The sequence below is a fragment of the Rana temporaria genome, chromosome 4, assembly GCF_905171775.1.
Source record: "Rana temporaria chromosome 4, aRanTem1.1, whole genome shotgun sequence".
Classification (NCBI taxonomy): Eukaryota; Metazoa; Chordata; class Amphibia; order Anura; family Ranidae; genus Rana; species Rana temporaria.
The window spans coordinates 278,637,314-278,654,918 of record NC_053492.1 but is presented as its reverse complement, the minus strand read 5'-3'; positions in this window follow the sequence as shown (position 1 = coordinate 278,654,918).

The following is a 17,605-nucleotide window of genomic DNA, read 5'->3' as shown; positions in this document are numbered from 1 at the left end:
TATTAAGTAGTTATTGCTAAAAATAATGAGAGTCTTGTGAATAATAAAAAGTTATAATAAGGCAATTTTTACCCATATAAAATATTTTTAAATATTTCTCTTGAAGTAGGATCTAGAAAATGTTGTCAGTGATCATTAAGAAGAAACAGTGGCAAAGATCAAGCCCTTGTGTGAAAAAAATAAACAGCTCAGCAACCGTAAACCCAGTTTTTTTTCCCTTTTTATAAATTGTGTTTTGATGAAAAAGCTGGATTCCAGTCTTCCAGAGAACAAGTGCTCTTAGAGACCATGGACTCTATTATCAGGAATTTGGCACATAATGAATAAAGCAAAGAGTTGAAAACATTGGTGAATCAAACTCTTCAGCTGAGCTGCATTGCTAACGACTATATACTCTTCTATGTAAACCCAGTTCACATAGAGCACCATAACTACTGGAACTATGTGCCATTTGTAGCTTGTTTAATTTACACAAGGAAGTATGTGGGTTTAGTTTTTTATTTGAGTCCTTGAAATTCAGTTAATTAGTAAAAGATGGCTTACTTCAATGTTTTGTTGTTCAGAACTTTGTTTCTTCCTGTTTTCTTTTTATAATTTCCTCCGTTAAAGGGATTGTGTAGTCTGTTTATTACATGTGAAGAAGATGAGCTAGAAAACAATAATCTGTTGTATAGTTTGAAACCATACTTGTGCATGGGAGAAGCCATATTTTTTCATTACATATGTAAGTTCTGCTTCCTTGATTTGCAGTGCTGCACAATGGTTTTCCCCACACAGGGCAAAGTAATGGGTTTTCTTTAATCCCCATCCCCAGCAGTGCATATCCACCTTTCATTATCTTCCATGCTGCTCTTTCCAGCGGTTGGGAGTGATAAAAATACCCATTCGTTTTGGTGACTCAGTCCATGGGACAGAGCTGCGATAATCACCAGCACTCTCACATGGGGAAAGTCCATAGACGTGTGTCCATAGACTTGAGTGGCCTTATTCAGGATAACTTCTGCTCCCGGAAGCTGAATAGAGCAGCGATTGCTGATGGGGTGGGTTAAAGTGAATAGGCCTACTTTAGGCTACATTCACACTTGTGACTTGACCCTGCCTGAAAGTGACAACACTTTTCACCTTATGTGAGTTGACTAATCTTTTGTGCCACTATGCCATTGTATATGCTATGCTTAGTATGGCACCCTCTGGTGTTTCTGTGGTGCCACAGGTATTCCAGCAGTCAGCCTTGTGATGTTCTACACTGGATTCTGGTTCTCCTGGCTTCCTGTTACACTGAGCACTACGACCCCAGGTGCCCCATTGCCTTGATGATGACTATTCTGATGAGCAGATTTCTAATCCTTTGCATGTGTGTTGCCAATTATCTTGTTCCACAATAAGTATGTCAATGTGCTACACTCAGATCATGCCCTTTTTGTCCTTATCTACATCTACACTTGAGCATCAACAGTTTTGGTTGTTTGTTTAGGTTTTTTTTTATGTTTTTTTTACAGGTTTCCCTGCATCCAATTCGCATAGCAGGAGAATGTGACCGACTCTCTATGGAGCCGGTTCACATATATCCGGGTGGCTGTGAAGTGCACGTTTCATGGCTGAATTCAGACAAAGATTTGGCCTTGATTTGTCCCTGATACGGAGAACAGGGACGCACAGCATTCCTGTGCATTCCTGTGCAATCCATGGCTGGTTTGGGTGTGAACCGAGTCTTAAGGAAAAGCCTGCCATATTTTTCTCCTAAAGTGACCCTGTCAGAAATGTTATACTTGTTATCTGCACTGTATTGCCGAGATACAACTGGCTGAAGGATATTCATCATCTGTCACACTTCTGAGTGTGTCGGATTCCTGGTCTTCCAATGGGCTTATAGGTTTCATAACACTAGAAGTAAAATGCTGCCTGGGCAGGTAATTTGAGTTTGGGAGATGTAAACTGCTGCTGGGGGGTAAGGATGGTAAAAAATACTCTTGGAGGATGAAGATGCTGATTTTGTAAAGTAATGCTAGAAAAGATAAAGTTTGAATTGATGCTAAAGATAGTAAAATGGGGTGTAAAATGCTGCTTAGGTGAATAAATGGGGTTTGCAAGAAGTTAATCTGGCCATAGATGGTTTAGCAGGAGTCAACAAAATCTGTCCGCGGCTGTCCCTGTCTTCAAACTTGTCCCTTTGACAGAAGTTGATTTAATGAATCTGTTCATCTTGTTTCTTTCAGCCCTCTGGCTGAACAAAAACTCTACTCATCTAAGGCCAACCTAACTGGTTGCTGGATGAGGGGATTAAAATGCTGCTGTAGATGCTAAATTGCTGTGAAGTGGGGTAAAGTGCTCCTGGGGATCATAGTGGGTTACAATTCTACAGGTGGGAGTAAGAAGGGTAAATAGTTGATACTGAATAATATTCAAAGATAGTGGCAATCAACTTTCTTGATATTTGTTGGCTCACGTTTAGCCCCTGACATAACCTGTGGAGCATACATTATATTCAGTGCCTTTGCAAATTGTGGAAATACTACAGTAGAAGGTCAAAGACATGCAACAGGAGGCAGTCAGAAACTGCAGACATATTCTTGGAGTGCGTGATGCAGGACACAGAAATGATGACATTTTAAACAAGACTCCTAAAAATCACTGCCATTGCAACCTTTTTACATAGCAAATCTTCCACATGTCTGCATTCTTCAGCTTCCTTAAACATTGCTGTCAACATTTGTCAGGTCTTGGCAAGATCAACTATAAACTATAAGAAAAAAATGTATATAAAAAGTAAAAAGGAACCCGACAGCACAGAAAAGGGAAGAATGATTAACAGAATCAAACCAAAGCACGTAACTAATAGAATCCAGACATATTAATAATTTTGCTTCCCTAGCTCCGAGAAAGCACCTAGTCAAAAAAAAAAACAGACTTCCCTAGCTCTGAGAAAGCACCTAGTCAAAAAAAAAAAACAGACTACTGGCTGGTGGGACACTAGGGTTTCAAAGTAGATTCCAAAGGGCTGTTGCCTGCTCTCTGGATTGTAGGTTGGGTTCTACAGTTTAACAGCATTATTTGTTGAGTTCTGATTAGTGATATACTGCATGACATCATATGTTTTTAATCTCAACTGCCACTGCATATATAATGTACTACAGCCTTTTTCAACTAAGGAGCCCAGGCACCCTGGGGTGCCTTGAGGTTTCTTCAGGGGTCCCTTGGCAAAATACCAGAAAATTGATCAAACATTGTATAAAAGCCAGCAGGTGGACAAAGCCTGCCTTTTAGTTACACAAAGCCACAGGTTTTCATTGTGCACCATTATGACTTTCTAGATCAGTGGTTCTCAACTCCTGTCCTCAGAACCCACTAACTGTAACAGCTCTGGTGAACGGGAGTGAACCACAACTGCGGCTAGCAAGGAATTTCAATGCAATTCTCTATGTTAGAATTCAGTATTGGACCCCAGGCATTACTCCACACAAACAGGAGTTTGGGGGTTCTCTACATCATCTCTCTCTCACAGAAAGGAATGCGTTGAGCTTCTAGGGGTGATCGCATTACAACATGCGACCAGAGCCTAGCATTACAAGATACGATTCACTAGGAGATTCCAATGCACAACTGTATGCAAGGGATTATCAGTATTGGACCTCAGGCGTCACTCCACACAAACAGGAGTTTGGGGGTTCTCTACATCATATCACTTAAACATACAGTAGTGCATTAGGCCGCTAAGGGAGTAGGTGTGTATTACCTCCAACCCTTAGCATAGAAAAGTTAGAGCGAACATGTTCAGTAACTTCGGGCAAGGGCCCTTTAACAAATAAGAACTTATGTCAAGCAAGTAGTTAGTATGAATAGTGATAGCAACTAGTATATGCATAAGAGAGGCATAAATAGCTCAGCTTATTGGAAGTATATGTTCCTTTAAGATGTTTCCACAGCAAACAGCCAAAGCACAACAGTGAGTCCCAAGTTAAGATGATAGTTTACAAGCCAACGATAAATAGCATTTGCTTTGCAACAATATGTGTAGCAGATCTTCCTAAAGCACTACAAGTAAAAGATGTGCTACTTATCCGTTTGCAGGGCTTGAGGCAAGGGATAGTGTAGGGTGTCAGCAAGGAATTGCTCTTAGGGTGCCAGCAGGAATGGTTGTCTGGTGGTAGATAGCATAATGGCTATTTTGGCCCGGAGATTCCTGGTAAGGTTGATCTGTAGCGTGGAGAGCGCTGGCAGTAGGATTGTAGCATGACCGAGCTACGGCTGACAATAATAGAACAGCGTGTACAATAGACACCATTCTGTTTATCCCTTTCACGCCGAGCGTACGCATATATGCGTCCTCGGCTTTCAGGGGTTATACCGGGATGATGCCTGCAGCCGCAGGCATCATCCCGGTACCGTTGTTTAGAGCGGGCGATCGGCTTTCCAAACATAACAACCGATGCGGCTAAAAGCCGCTCGGTTGTTATGCCGGAGGAGCGGGAGGGGACATCCCCCCCCTCCCGCCGCCTCTCGCCGCTCTGACCGGGCCTCCCGTCCCACCGGGTGACCCGATCCACGATCCGGCGCCTCCAGCGTCTCGGCGCGCTCTGAAACAAAGCCGTAAACGGCTTTGATTCAGTGTCTGCATTGAAACCACGGAAGCGGCGTCATGACGTCACTTCCGGGTTTCTCAGATGCCAATGGCGCCGGATTTAAAAAAGTATACAGTATTCAGAATCGCCGTTTTCGGCGATCTGAATACTTTGAAGTGCAAAGGAGGGCTCGGGGGTCTTTTAGACCCCCGATCCCTCCATAAAGAGTACCTGTCACCACCTATTGCTGTCACAAGGGATGTTTACATTCCTTGTGACAGCAATAAAAGTGATCAAAATGTAAAAAAAAAAAATTTAATATTAGAAAAAATAAATAAATAAATAAGAAAACAAAAAAACATTTTTTTTAAAGTGCCCCCCTCCCCGCGAGCTTGCGCAGCAAAGAAAGCGCATACGGAAGTCGCGCCCGCATATGAAAACGGTGTTCAAATAACACATGTGAGGTATCGCCGCGATCGTAAGAGCGAGAGCAATAATTATAGCACTAGGCCTACTCTGTAACTCTAACCTGGTAACCGTAAAAAAAGTTTAAAGCGTCGCCTATGGAGATTTTTAGTTACCGTAGTTTGTCGCCATTCCACGAGTGCGTGCAATTATAAAGCGTGTCATGCTTGGTATCTATTTACTCGGCATAACATCATCTTTCACATTATGCAAAAAAATTGGGCTAATTTTACTTTTTCATTTTTTTAAAATTCATGAAAGTAAATTTTTCCCAAAAAGTTGTGTTTAAAACACCGCCGCACAAATACCGTATGACATAAAATATTGCAACAATCGCCATTTTATTCTCTAGATTCTCTGCTAAAAATATATATATAATGTTTGGGGGTTCTAAGTAATTTTCTAGCCAAAAATATGGATTTTAACTTGTAAACACCAAATGTCATACATAGGCATAGGCATGAAAGGGTTAAAGTAGAACAGCATGTGTGCCGAATGCAGCTGATTTTATTCGGCACTTCTGCGTTCCAGGCTGGAATGCAGGCGGCGCCGGGCGATGACATCATAGCGCGCTCGTGATGCTGTGCTCCAGCGTGGAACGCATTACGGCGCCAGGCACCGATTACACTAACAGGCCATATTTTAAGTATTACCTTGGGGAGATGCAGACTACAATACTGCAATTACTGAGCAGCAAATTATATCACCTGTATTTCAGTTATTCTATTAAACCTGGCCTGTTAGTAAAAATGACACTGGCAGTGAAGGGGTTAACCACTAGGTGGCGCTGTAGGTGTTAAGTGCGCCCTGGGGAGTGATTCTTACTGTAGGGGGGCGTGGCTACACGTGACACGTCACTGATCGTTGTTCCCGATGACAGGGAACGCGATCACTGACAGTGTAACTAGGCAGAACGGGGAGATGTGTTTACACACAACATCTCCCCATTCTTCAGCTCTGTGACCCGATCGCGGGACACTGGCAACAATCGGGTCCACGGTTCTAACGGACATGGTCATGGAGCTCGCGACAGTAATGCGCGCAACCACACAGCAGCAATTTAAAGGGAACGTACCTGTACGCCCATATGCCTGTCTGTGTGTAAATGTGCGTGGGCTGGTCCTTAAGCTGGGTGTCTTGACTCAAAAAAGTGTGAGCAACACTGATATGCTACATGCTATATATATATATACTTTTGTGTACTCTGCTTACTAGGTTTTACTCATTAATAATGATCTTTCTGGCAAATACAAACAGACCTGACAGAAGGTCTGTTGCTACTTTTTCCAGTTTTGATTTGTCTGCGGGAAGAAAAAAAAGAAAAAAAAATGGCAATAACCAAACACATACAGAGCAAGCAAATAATATATGTAAAATAAAGCAAAAACCATCTTGTATGTGTGCAAGAACACTTCCTCTAAATAATACCAAACGTAGCTACTGGCATTGTCTGCAAGCAGCGACTTTATCCTTTAATGAGATAAGAGTATAGCACTTTCCGGCCACTTTCTCATGAATGCCATAAAGTTTAATGTTTGGGTTATGTAGTGGAAAATATTTTAAGAGGAAAATTTTCCATTTCATACTGCATATTTTCCTGTTGTAGAAATGTGAACCACCTGTAGCAGGAGCCCCAGGGGGACGGCAGAAGCAGTACAGATTGCCCATTAACATCTTGGACCCCTCCTGTTTGCACTGCAGCCCAAACATTTTTCAGCAAACATTTCATGATCTCCTACACTAATTATTTGGAATTCATTTGTAATAAATGCCTTATGTTTCCCTTCCTGAAGCACGCACGTTTAAATACTTATACTGTTTGTGTGGTAATGACTATAAGCAAGCGCCACTATAGGATTGCAAAAGAGTAAAGATAAATGTTTGTTGGAGTGTTGTTTATTTTAGAGTAGATGAAAAAGTAGTTGAGTTCCAAGTTTATTTCCCTCAGACTCGTGTTAATATACTTTTTTCATTAATTGCAGGGTGGCAGTCACAGTTTGCCTTTATTAGTCCAAGAAGGTAAAAAGACCATACATAAATATATAGCACTACGTGTGCCCTACTTTTAAAAGAGAAAAGTTAAGCCATTTTACTGCAATTTTTTTGGTCATTTATCATTTTACTTTTGACACTTAACTTCAACTTATATATATATATATATATATATATATATATATATATATTGAAGCATTTTTTACGTTTTTTTTCTATTTTAAGCCCTGGGGGTAGATTCAGGTAGGGGCGCGCTTAGTTACGGCGGCGCAGCGTATTGTATTTCCGCTACGCCGACGCAACTTACAGGAGCAAGTGCAGTATTCACAAAGCACTTGCTCCGTAAGTTGCGGCGGTGTAGCGTAAATGGGGCCGGCGTAAGCGCGTGTAATTCAAATGTGGAAGGGGGGGCGTGTTTTATGCTAATGTGTGATGACCTGACGTGATTGACGTGTTTTACGAACGGCGCATGCGCCATCCGTGTACATATCTCAGTGTGCATTGCTCCCAAGTATGGCGCAACGACGTATTGGTTTTGAAGCGGGAACGACATCCATACTTAACATTGGCTGCGACTCCTAATAGCAGGAGCAACCTTACGCAGAAAAAGCCTTACGCAAACGAGGTGAAAAACTACCGCCGGGCCCACGTACGTTCGTGAACCGACGTAACTAGGTAATTTGCATATTCTATGCCGAAAACAACGGAAGCGCCCCTAGCGGCCAACATAATATTGCACACAATTATACGCCGCCGCATTCAAGTTACGTCGGCGGAGGAAGCCTATTTTTTTTAGCGTATCTGCCTTTGAGAATCGGCGTAACGCCGGCACAGAATTCAAATTACCGCGGCGTATCTTGAGGTAGGCCGCCGTAAAAGCTACCTGAATCTGCCCCCACGGCCCGGGAATCCCGTAAGGAAAAAAAACTTTGGTTTTCCTGTCGGGATTCCTGGCAAGCTTTTCTTGCAAAGCTGTGCATACAGACAGCCATTCAAAAGAACCACAGTTCGATGACGCGGTGACTTTATCGACTACGAAGCTCGTCACATTCAATACCGTCGCCGCCATCTTGCCACACCCCACACTATGCCTTGTATGCTGCCGCGCATGCGTCTAAGCCTTATCGAGCATGCACAGGTTTACCTCCGGACAGGTAAGCATACAGACGACCGGTTTTCGTGGCAGGAAACACTCTGCCGGAAAACCCGACGAGAAAATAGAGAGCAGGGTCCTCTATTTTACCGTCGGGATTCCCGGCCAAATGCTCTCCTGGCAGTTTTCCTGCCGGGAAAACAGGTCGTGTGTACGAGGCTAAAGAGTATAAAAATTACTAAAACCCCTGTTAAAATTTATATTTTTTTCATATGTGTCCCATTGGAAAGATTTCCATAACATTTCTGTTCCATAAACAGAGAAAAAGGAAAGGAGATGAAATCTCCCTTTAGTGAGGGAAATGCTCTCTTAGACAGCTGTTACCAGAACAAGTATCCCCATTGGAATATTCCCCTTCTATTTTCAGGTTTCAGGGAGAGAGAGCACTTTGAATAAGCTGATCTAGTCACTGAAGTGCAAGGTCCACTTAAGATAGGGATCAGTGGCGGCTGGTGCTCAATTTTTTTGGGGGGGGGCGCAGACAAACAAAAAAAAAACCCCATCATTTGCAGCCTCACTGAGCCCATCAATTGCCGCCACTGTGCCTGTCATTTTCCGCCAATGTGCCCATCAAACGCAGCCACTGTGCCATAAAATTGTCACCACTGTGCCATGCCATCAAACACAGCCACTGTGCCATGCCATCAAACGCAGCCACTGTGCCATAAAATTGTCACCACTGTGCCATGCCATCAAACACAGCCACTGTGCCATGCCATCAAACGCAGCCACTGTGCCCATCAATTGTCGCCACTGTGCCATGCCATCAAACGCAGCCACTGTGCTATCAATTGTTGCCACTGTGGCCATCAATTGTCGCCACTGAGCCATGCCATCAATTGTCGCCACTGTGCCATGCCATTGTCACCACTGTGCCCATCAATTGTTGCCACTGTGCCATGCCAAACGCAGCCACTGTGCCATCAATTGTCACCACTGTGCCATGCCAAACGCAGCCACTGTGCCATCAATTGTCACCACTGTGCCATGCCAAACGCAGCCACTGTGCCATGCCATTGTCGCCACTGTGCCCATCAATTGTTGCCACTGTCCATGCTATTGTCGCCACTGTGCCCATCAATTTTCGCTACTGTGCCATGCCAAACGCAGTCACTGTGCCATCAATTGTCGCCACTGTGCCATGCCATTGTCGTAACTGTGCCCATCAATTGTCGCCACTGTGCCATGCCAAACGCAGCCACTGTTCCATGCCATTTTCGCCACTGTGCCCATCAATTGTCGCCACTGTGCCATGCCATTGTCGCCACTGTGCCCATCAATTGTCGCCACTGTGCCATGCCAAACGCAGTCACTGTGCCATGCCAAACCCAGCCACTGTGCCCATCAATTGTTTCCACTGTGCCATGCCATTGTCGCCACTGTGCCCATCAATTATCGTCACTGTGCCATGCCAAATGCAGCCACTGTGCCATGCCATTAACACCACTGTGCCCAACAATTGCCGCCAGTTTGCCCCTAAAATGCTGCCAGATTGCCCCCCCCCCGCCTGGCACTTATCTTTCTCGGTCAGCCATCCTCGGATCCTCCTTCACCATCCCTCGAAGTAGTCCCGCCCTCGATGGTTCTTCAGCCAATCAGGAACCGGTGAACCTGATTGGCTGAGACCCCTGTCAACCAGGGAATGCACACCCCATGCGTGCCCTGCTTAACGTTTTGGAAGCAGATTACAGCCCTCAGGCTCTGATAGACACTTCCAAAGCCAACCAGCTGCCGTTATTCAGATAGCCCGCATTTACCAGGGGGCCGGCCATCTGAATAGTGGGCAGCGGCAACAATACATAGATTCAGGCAAAGCATTTTTCTATGTATTGTTTTTCAGTGGCGGTGCAGGAGCGAGAGGGGGTGGCGCTCCTGCGCCCTCTATGGACGCACCGCCACTGATAGGGATCCAAAGGACCAACATGAGCACAGGGATTGATGAGAAGAATAACATGGATTATTTTTGGCACTGCATGGTGCTACACATCTGCTGTGTTGTTAGCCTTGATTGATTCTGCCAACAGATTGATAATCCATGGAGCATATTTGTATGCCTCAACATAAATTATCCTTGAAAAATCCTTCACTTGTGGAATGGCTTTTCATTTTTTTTAATAATTCCTTCCTTTTTTTCAGGCTGCTGTATACTCCTTATGCCGCGTACACACGGTCGTTTTATGTGATGAAAAAAAATGACGTTTTTAAAAACGTCACTTTAATTGACCGTGTGTGGGGGAAAACTTTGTTTTATGTCTTCTAAAAAACGACCAAAAAAAATTGAAGCATGCTTCAATTTTATGTGTCGTTTTTCAAAACGTCGTTTTTTACTTCACAGAAAATGTCATTTTTTTTCATCACATAAAGTGATGGTGTGTACGGGGCATTACAATCACAGGATAGCTCTCCCAAAAAAAGAAAAAATGTTTCTGCCATTCCATAATGCCTCGCAAAAACAGTAGCCTTATCTGACGCATTAGGTTAAATGGGCAATTATAGTGCTCCTATCATTAGAAACATGTGTACATACTCTCTTCATAATTATTGAACATTTTAAAGCCCCTAAAGTGTATTTCTAATTAAAACATTTTATTTTTTAAAAGAGTAAAGAATTGTTAGACCCTCGAGTCAAGTTTATTACTGCCTGTGTCCCCATTGGGGGGGGGGGGGGGGGGGGGGGGTTACCATTCTGATTACGCAGATAACTATGGTCACAGTCAATGTAGAGTTGCTTACAGAAGAGAAGGTAAGGGGAGAATTTCCAATAGAAACAGATGTCTAACAGGGTAATTTTCCTCAAATTAGGATATTTCATCTAAATTCCTGTTCAATTTTGGTGATGTAGAAATTAATAATGTTCCTTTAAGGTGTAGGGAACGCTTCCATATATACATACAATGATGTGAAAAAGTATTTGCGCCCTTTCTGATTTTTTATTTTTTTGCATATTTGTCACACTTAACCACTTGCTGCATTTTTACGTCGGCAGAATGGCACGGGCAGGCAAATAGGCGTACATGTATGTGCGCGCCCCTGCCAAAAGCTCTGTGACCTTGCCCGCGGGACCCGTGGACTCGATGTCTGCCTGTGTCCCGCGATCGTGTCACGGAGCTGCAGAACGGGGGGGAATGCCTGTGTAAACAAGGCATATCCCTGTTCTGCCTTGTGACATGACACTGATCTTCTGCTCCTTGTCATCGGGAGCAGTGATCAGTGTTGTGATCACAGATAGCCCAGCCCCCACAACCCCTTCCTCGCCCCCTACTGGTTAACCCCTTCCCTGCCAGTGTCATTTACACAGTTATCAGTGCATTTTTATAGCACTGATCGATATATAAATGACAATGGTCCCAAAATAGCATCAAAAGTGTCTAATGTGTCTGCCATAATGTCGCAGTCACGATAAAAATCACTGATCGCCGCCATTACTAGTAAAAAAAAATGCCATAAATCTATCCCCTATTTTACAGACACTATGGGCTAGATTCAAGTAGCCTGCCGTAAGTTTGTGCGGGCGTAGCGTATGTTATTTACGCTATGCCGCCGCAACTTAGACGGGCAAGTGCAGTATTCACAAAGCACTTGCTCCATAAGTTGCAGCGGCGTAGCGTAAATCAGGCAGCGTAAGCGCGCCAAATTCAAATTTGCAAGAGGTGGGCGTGTTTTATGTAAATAAAACATGACCCCACATAAATTACGTCTTTAACAAACGGCGCATGCGCCGTTCCTGAAAGAATCCCAGTGCGCATGCTCAAAATTCCGACGCAAATCGTCAATGCTTTCGATGTGGACGTAATTTACGCAAAGCCCTATTCGCGAACGACTTACGCAAACTGTGAAGGATGCTTCAGTTTAAATTCTGCCTGCTAAGTAATATTGTGTGTGGGTTAAGTGTAACAGGCTTTTGAAATGTTAATGACCCTTCCTCAGCCAGTACTATTTCAAAGGGTAATTGTGTGTGTGAAGGAGCCCTGTGGTTACTGTTTACTGTGATTAGAAGGGGCTCATGTTAATTATTCTGATTGCTTCATTGTGGTAATTATCCCTTCTATGTGCGGGGCCAAGCCGTCTAGATAATGTATTCTGTACAACTAGTAATTACCTTCACTGATGTCATTATCTAAAGAAAATGTGTTTTCAGGATCGACTCCGAAAAGTCTGCCTATCATCTGTATGGAAGCCCCCCACTGTGTGTGAGAAGGGGGTGGAGATTTCATTGTTCCTTGATTGAGGATTTAGCTTGAAAACTGTATATATCCCAGCAGCAAGCTGTCATTAAAGTGTCTTGTTCCAGCAGTAAGCTTGGCATGTGTGGCTTATCGGGCGACTCCAGGAATATTCCCCCTTGTGGAATATTGGGTGATTATCTTTATGGGAAGAAAGGAAGACTTTGACGGGGATATCATTCTAATAAAGTCACACAAACGTCGTAAAATTTTCAAAATTCGATGCGGGAACGACGTCCATACTTAACATTGCGTACGCCTCATAGAAGCAGGAGCAACGTTACGCCGGAAAAAGCCTTACGCAAACGACGTAAAAAATTCCGCCGGGCGCACGTACGTTTGTGAATCGGCGTATCTAGGTCATTTGCATATTCTGCGCCGAAAACTACGGAAGCGCCACCTAGCGGCCATCGTAAATATGCACCCTAAGATACGACGGCGTAAGAGACTTACGCCAGTCGGATCTTAGCCTAATTTCGGCGTATCTTGCTCTCTGAATACAGAAAGAAGATACGCCGGTGCAGCTTTGAATTTACGTGGCGTATCTATAGATACGCCGGCGTAAATCATTGCTGAATCTAGCCCTATAACTTTTGCGCAAACTGATCAATAATGCTTTTTGGTAAAAGCAACCTCGCAGGCCGCAGGCCGCAGGAAAAGAGGGGGGGCGAGAGAGCGCCCCCCCCTCCTGAACCGTACCAGGCCACATGCCCTCAACATTGGGAGACCCCCACAACCACCGAGCAAGGGTTGTGGGGATGAGGCCCTTGTCCCCATCAACATGGGGACATGGTGCTTAGAGGGGTCACAGACCCCCAAAGCATCCTCCCAATGTTGTGGGCATGTGGCCTGTTACAGTTCAGGAGGGGGGCGCCCTCTTGTCCCCCCTCGTTTCCTGCGGCCTGACAGGTTGCATGCTTGGATAAAGGGTCTGGTGTGGATTTTTGGGGGGAACTCTACGCCATTTTTTTTTTTTTTGGGGTAGAGCTCCCCTTAAAATCCATACCAGACCTGAGGGGTCTGGAATGGATATTTGGGGGGAACCCCCACGTCATTTTTTTTTTATGAATGACTTTTCTCTGTATTGCCGACAATTCATTATAGCCGCGAGTGGTTTTAAATGACTTTTTTTCCTTCAGAAATTACACTTTGTGCAGAGACAGTTCTAAGCACGGGAAACAATCGCTACTTCACAGACATACAATACACCCCCCTAGGTACGAAATTTTAAGGAATATTTCACTTTTATTGTTTCACTTTAAGCATTATTAAAATCACTGCTCCTGAAAAAACGTCAGTTTTTAAAACTTTTTTTTGCATTGATAAATATCTCCTGTAGCAGGACCCAGGTCCCCAATTTTTTTAGGACAATAACTTGCATATTAGCCTTTAAAATGAGCACTTTAGATTTCTCACATAGACTTTTACAGGGTGTTTCGCGGCTTTTCGAATTTGCCGCGAACACCCCACCAAACAGGCAAACAGGCAATGTTCGAGTCGAACATAAGTTTGACTCGAACTCGAAGCTCATGCCTAGTATTCGTTTTATGCCAGATGTAACGGGGCGCACACCTTCCAAAAAGTAAATTTATTGTTTCATCAATCCACAGAATATTTGTCTAAAAGTCGGGATAATCAACATGTTTTTTGGTAAATGTGAGCTGAGTCTTTGTGTTCTTTTTGGTCAGCAGTGGCTTTGGGCTTAGAACTGTCCCATGGATGCCATTTTTGCCCAGTCTCTCTCATTGTTGAATCATGAACACTGATCTTACCTGAGGCAAGTGAGGCCTGTGATTCTTTAGATGTTGTTCTGGGTTCTTTTATGACCTCCTGGATGAGTTGTCGTCATGCTCTAGGAGTAAATTTGTACGCCGGCTACCCCTGGAAAGGTTCACCACTGTTCCAAGTTATCTCCATTTGTGCATAATGGCTCTCCTTGTGATTCACTGGAGTCCCAAAGCCTTAGAAATGGCTTTGAAACCCTTGTTTGTTTGATACATGTTTGTTTCCAAACTGTTCTTGAATTTTTTCTAATTGTGGCATGATGTGTGGCTTTTTGTGATCTCCTAGCATGATTCACTTTGTCAGACAGCTTCTATTTATGTGATTTCTTGATTCAACAGGTTTGGCAGTAATCAGGCCTGGGTGTGGCAAGTGAAATTTAACTTGCGGTTTTGTCAGACAGCTTCTATTATGTGATTTCTTGATTCAACAGGTTTGGCAGTAATAAGTAAGCAATTACTTTTTCACATATGGCCAGGCAGGTTTGAACAGCTTTTTGGATTTAATAGGGTTATCTTTGTGTAATATTAAAATGTGTTTGATAATCTGAATAATTTAAAGTGGAAGTAAACCCTGATGGGTTTTATTTCCTCTTTGTTCCCTGCACAGTAAAAGCAGAATGGGCTAGTATGCATCACATACTAGCCCATTATGTGCCACTTACCTGCAGAAGAGGCCCGCAATGCCACCGCTCTCCCCGCTGTGTAATCGCGTCCATCTTCAACCCCTCTTCCTTCCGGGGCCGTGGACTCCTGTTCTCCTATGCATGTACGTGGGAGCCGATGGTCACGCCACAAAATGGCTATAGAAACGGCGTGGATCATGCCCTTTATTCAGTGTGCATGCGCCGATTAGCGCTGGCGTATTTGTCGAATATCTTCTAAACCGTAGAGGTTTAGGAGATATTTCCAGTACCTACAGGTAATCTTATTATAGGCTTACCTGTAGGGAAAAGTGGTTGTACAGGATATACAACCACTTTAAGTGTGAGAAATATGCAATATATATATATATATATATATATATATATATATATATATATATATATATATATATACTTTTTCACAGCACTGTAAATCAATATATTATTGGTGAATCAAGTGTTCCTGTGCATAAACCATCAGTCCAAGTAATGAAACTTGTGTTGTGTCTGATCAAAATGTGTTATTTCCTCTGTGTCTTTAAAATGAAACACTCACACCACATTCACCAGATGCTGAAGTTAGAACTTTTTCATCAATGTGCCATGCAGTCCCTTTAAGTATCAGCCACTGGGTTCCTCTCTTTTAAACCCTTTATGGTACCTCCGTCACTGTAAGGATACTCAATGTTGCCTTACGTTATTATCGTCAAGGGAAAAATGGTGCAGTAATTTTTTGCTAATCAAATAAAAACAGAATTGTACTTAACATTTGTGTAGCGCCTGTGTACTTTCAGTACAGGTGCTATGTCAAATTTAATGGTGGGGATGAAGGAGTTATATTGCTCTCATCCATGTTGATCTATTTAAATTGGGCTGCTGCCAGCCCTGGACTGTCCTGTGGGTTCATTCTGTGTTCCAAAGATACAGTTCCATCTTTGGATAACAGGTGGCGCCAGAGGGGTCCAGGCAGAGGCGCCTTTCTCCAGCAGCCAATCGGAGGGGTGTTTCCCTCGCGGGGCATGCTGGGGAGGGTATTTCTGTGGCAGAGGCCATTGTGTGGGGTCTTCGCGCGTTCCTGGTTCCAGGTGCGGCACCGACCTTTACGGTGTGTGCACATCACAGGCCGGGGTGCACGTGCTACGCGGAGTTCCTGACTCTGGGCCCTAATGGCCCAGAGCAACTAATGCTGCAAAGGGGCCCCAGTGACTTACTGGGTCCCCACACTTCATGAGGAAGATCCCAAGCGAGTTATGCTGTTCGATGGGGAGTCGGTCTGAGGTGAACCCGGAGGCAGGTGATCCAATAGGGCTTAGACGATCCATTGGGGATCTGGGTGACCGGACACTGACAGGTTGTATGCTGCAAACTGTTAGTCTGATCCCAAATTTAGCAAAACCTACCTGAAGGAGATTCAGGCAAATTACTCATTGAGAGGATTGGCTCTACTATTCATGTTCCTGAGGGAAGTGCCTGTGGCAGAGGTCCCACTCCTAATTCTGCAGCGTCCCACTCAGGACATGTGGGAACTGCAAAAGTATTACTTCTTTGTCATTGCTATATTGCATGTCATTTTGCATTGTATACCTGTGGTATCCCTGTTCATAGGCTGGTCAGGTGTGCTTCTTACTTCCCACCACAAGATGGGGATAGCACCACTCTGGGAAATCTATCCCAGCTCAGGCTTATCTGTGGTCAGTTGGTCAGTACAGGAAGCAGTGTGGAGAGGAAAGGAGAATGTGAAGGTCAGTCCAGAGAAGGGACACATTTAAACTGCTAAAATCAAAGGATAAAAGCCATTAATCGGCAGCAAAGACCTTTGAGTATAAAGGTGAAGGATTTATTAGCCTCCGGCAACCTCACCCATGTCACTGGATTCAAAAAGGACCAGACACAAGTAAGCATTATTACTGAACCACAGCCTGAGTCCAGGCCTACTAAAGCCTATTAGCAGTGGATCAGCAGAATTCCTCTATTTACCCAGAGACTGTATTCTACTGGATGTTTGTACTGCAACCAAAACCAGACACAGTAAAAGTTGTGAGTTGTATTCTGCCACTGTCTACCTCATTCTTTAACATTGTTACTACAACTGGTTGTACCACCATTAACGGTACTGGCGTCACGACTAATATCATCAAGGGACCCAGCCGCCACAAGCACTCTAAACACCCCTGTCATCACGGGCACCTCAACCACCATCTTGGCTGGCGTTTCCCTATCACAGAGCGTGCCCCGGAGGATCCTGTGCTGTCTTCCCTTTCACTGTGCGACCGGCCCAGGGAGGCTTTCTGCTAACCGTGAGTAAACCGATGAACTGTATTATTGCTGTCTCTCATCGGCCCACCGTGCACCTCACGTGTTCCCCTGCGGTTCTGGCTCGTCGCATAAGAAAAATTGGCGTCACGAACAGGATAATTACCCCTGTGCCTTATCTAAAAGACTGTCGCATCAGAATAAGCCCCTTTGCTTTATTGAGAGACTATTTACTTATTGCATGCTGTGTGGGGCCACAGAACTGTTTAAACTGTTTAAAAATTGCATGGAAGCGTTATCCCAGTTATCAGCATAAAAATCGCAGCATCCAATTTGTGTGTTAACAAAACTGCATGCAGTATTTGAATTGACTATTTCCATTCACTTAAAATGTCTGCCAGAGACCTTCTTGTTCAAAAATTCCTACGCCATCACTGTGGATAAGTTAGTGACACCCCCTGAAGAGCGGGAAAGTTTGGTGCCACCTATTTATGCAAAATTGTCCGGCCAGCCCGCCTTACCTTTGCTGTGTCAA